The following is a 4,132-nucleotide window of genomic DNA, read 5'->3' on the forward strand; positions in this document are numbered from 1 at the left end:
TTATGGTTTTTATAAATAATCAAAACGAAAATTTTGGACCGTATTTTTGGGATGTTTCAACAAACAACAACAAAACCCCAAGAACAAAATTACAAATATAAGTACTAAAACAACTAGAGCAACCCTAAAACAACGTGAGTTTCCTATATGGCAAGCCAAGTCACGTGTGAACAACGCCTCAATGTTCGGTGGCTTGGCTGTGATGGGGATGCGAACACGGGTAAAGATGACGAATCAGAAGTGAATGTAGCAGCAACGGTCCACTTTTTGACTGTTTGTTGTGTACGTTGGACCCATTTTTTTTTATATTTTTAATTTTAAAATCACACAAACTACAACTATAAATACTACCTATTTTCTAAACATTTCACACTACAAAAACCCACAACTTCTTTATATTTTCTTATTTTTTCTTGATCAAATGGATCCAAATCAAAATACCCCACCCACTTCAAATATTCCAAACACTCCAAATGATTTATATGCAAATTTTTACATGTAATTGATATCATCCCTAATCCAACAACAACCTCTATTTTACCAATCTTTCATACTACCCAAACTACTACCAACAATAACGGTCACAACAATTCAATAAACCCGAATTCCAAAGCCTTTCAGCAACAACCTTCTCAACAATTTCAACATTAACAATTTCACGCACAACCTTCATAACCATCTCAAGTCCCATTATCTCAATTCCAACCTATAAACCTCGACAACGACAACGAGGAACGGGTCGAAGAAACACAACAACCAACTCGAAGAAGACAAAAAGGGAAAAGAACAAAAAAAAGAGAACTACACAATGGACCGAAGACGAGGAGGAAACTTTAGCAAAAACTTAGATTTTCATATCGCAAAACAACACCACAAAACCGAAATTACCCTTGAAACAAAAGGGTCTTCAACACTACAATCCGAGCACCAGCATCCAAAATGCAATAAAATAGCAATACTTAAGGGAGCTACAAGAACCAACAAACACGAGGGGGATAAAAGCAAATCTAAACCACCAGCAATGGACAACAAGGATCCACCACCAACATGAGCAACCCACTACAAACCTGAGATAAAATCGGACTAAATTTATTTAATAAGGTACGGAAACATAATGTCTTGCCGTAAATGATAAACCAACCCGTTATGTTTTTGGTAATCACTACTTTATTATGATTATATTTACCCATTAAATATTATAGATCGAAATATCTAACTAATAGGAGGCCAAGTATACCACCTACCAAGATATCAAATATCAACGTTTTATAAATTACATACAATAAATATTTGTTATAATATTTTCAATGTTTACCTTAGGTTCAAGCTTTTTTACAAGGCAAACTCAACCTCATAGGGATTTTCAGGAAAAACTTCCCTACGCATGATACCAAAAAACGTAATTTAAGGAAATCGAACTCCAAACCTTACACCTTACATAAGTATAAAGCTAAATGCATCAACCCAACTATAAGATTGGACATCACTTGCAAATATTTGTTACTTAAAACAGAAAACCTAAGATTAATAATGATTGTATATATGTATTTTATTATTATATTTATATTTATAATGCTCCTAATACATTGCATGTAGGTTTTTTTTATTGTCACATAGTCTTTGCATGTATATATCAATGAAGAAAATTAAAAAATGGTAGTGTGTGATTTTAATAGATTTTATTTAAAAAATAATTTAAAAAACCAATCACAGCCCAAATCCAACCTTCTCTCTTTACAATCCAACCTTCTCTCTTTACTCTCCTCTCTCCTTAGCTACCAAGTGGCACATGGAAGCTGGCGATGACCCTTGGCGCAAGGCGGTTTTTAGTAGACATATGTTGTGTTTTGTCTGACACGATACGACACAACAACACGAAAACAAACCAATTAAAAAACGACATCACGACACGACACGACAAAGATAATATTACATAACTATTATGTTATTTAATTCTTATTTAATCATATATAACACGATAAAAACGACAAACACGAAAAACACGACAAACACATGGTCAATCATATGAACTTCGTGTGGATTTGTAAACACGAACAACACGACACGACATCATGTTTTTTATACTTTACACGATCACGACACAAAAACAAGTTCAAATTTTGATTTCGTCCCGATATCGTTTTGTATATTTTTGTCGTGTCGTATCATTAATTTGCACCCCAAGCTTTTAGTAAGGGTGAAACGCCCTAAGGAGGTTTTGACAACCCCACTGAGCCTTAGGGAGTGTTTGATATACAATAATATTATAGGGTTTGATATACAATAATATTATCTTCAATTGCTAACATGTATCTTACTATTATATTTATGTCCTTTTGAGACGCCAATATATTAATAATCTGGTTTTTGAATTTGGCAACGTAACATAAATAAGCAATTAATTGACAGTTGTTACATCGTTTTGTATTTAAGTTAATTAAAACGTGTATCTATCAAAAGCAATTACCATATATACAAGAAGCTTTTTGTTTCAAGTTTCTCCTACATATATAAAATTAGTTGAGAACTACCTCCACTCCCTGAAAATCCAGTCCAACGGTATGTCGACATACCTTGTTCCCGATCAAAATACATGCCACCAACCCACCTCTATTACTGGCGAAAACCAAATCCCTACAGAAGAAGAACAAGCCTACAAGAAGCTCGATGAAAAGCTCAAAGGCCTTCTTGCAACTCTCCCCAAAGACAAAGGCTGGAGAAGCGCAAACATCTATCTACACGAAGGTTTCTGGTTGAGTCCCCAAGTTATCAAAGGCTTATTAATGATCAACAACTACTTCCATGCCCAATCCACCGACATCTTCCTTGCAGCTTTCATGAAGTGTGGAACCACCTGGCTAAAGGCTCTCATGTTCGCCACCGCCAACCGCCACCGTTACAGTTTTTCTGATCATCCCCTTCGTCGCAACGGGCCCCAGAGTGCTTTCCCTTTCCTTGACACACACATTTTTCTTGATTATCCGAGAACTAAGTTTGAGCATCTCCCTTCTCCTCGAATGTTCGCCACACACTTTGCTCATAGCTTGTTACCGACCTCAATGTCATCACCCTCCTCGACATGCAAGTTTGTATACGTGTGTAGGGATCCAAAAGATGCACTCATTTCCAAGTGGCACTTCATGAGCAAACTTAGATCGAAAGAACTACCACCCCTTTCGTTCAATGAAGCTTACGAGCTTTTCTGCAATGGGGTCTCTGAGTACGGACCATTTTGGGACCATGTGTTGGGATACTGGAAAGCTAGCCAGGAATCACCTGAGAAGATCTTGTTCTTGAAGTATGAGGACATGAAGAAAGAACCATCGGTGGAGCTGAAGAAGTTGGCGGCGTTCATGGGAATGCCTTTTTCGGCGGAGGAGGAGAAGGGAGGGGTGGTGGGAGAGATTGTGAAGCTTTGTAGCTTTGAGAATTTGAGTAATCTTGAGGTGAATAATGAAGGCGGCGGTGCTCAGAAGTTTACGGCGCAGGTGGTGGTGGAGAATCGGGATTTTTTCAGAAAAGGAAAGGTGGGAGATTGGAAAAATTATTTGACAGAGGAGATGAGAGAGCGGATTGATTCGATCACTGAAACCATGTTTAAGAATTCGGGGTTAACACTGGGTTTTACAAAAGAAGCTTGATCATATTGTAAAAGTTTGTCTTTATTTATGGATAAACTATCAATTTAATCGTAATGTAAAAGTTTGTCTTTATTGATGGATAAACTATCAATTTAATCAAATATATAACCTATTGCATAAGTTTATAATTATTTAAGTTTTAAGATATTCTTATTTATAACAAAAAAAATGAGATCATAGCAAACAAATATGTTATTATTTTGATTATAAACGTGCGATTAGATATTTGTTTTACTATTGTTTACTATCAAAAACTGAAATGTACAATGAAAATTCAAATTCAATAATACAAACGACAATATAAATCAATGAGGAGGGCATTTTCTTTGTGCAATTCCAATTTAGCAAAACAAAATTGACTTTTTAGAATTATTTTTTTCAACTTCAAGCTAGCCAGCTACAACACGTATAAGTACTAACTTTTTTCAACATAAGCCCATTCACCTCCATGCCTTTCTAAGCTAAACCCACCACTATTATAACTTATAAGA

The 4,132-nt window shown here is 35.7% G+C and overlaps 1 pseudogene; it reads left to right on the forward strand.

The window, feature by feature from the left end:
• The first annotated feature begins 2,495 nt into the window (after positions 1–2,495).
• LOC145103206 (cytosolic sulfotransferase 12 pseudogene) lies at positions 2,496–3,761 on the forward strand (annotated as a pseudogene).
• The last annotated feature ends 371 nt before the right edge of the window (positions 3,762–4,132 follow it).

Source organism: Lactuca serriola, chromosome 4 (assembly GCF_051521515.1).
Source record: "Lactuca serriola cultivar US96UC23 chromosome 4, Lser_US96UC23_V15, whole genome shotgun sequence".
NCBI classification, from domain to species: Eukaryota; Viridiplantae; Streptophyta; class Magnoliopsida; order Asterales; family Asteraceae; genus Lactuca; species Lactuca serriola.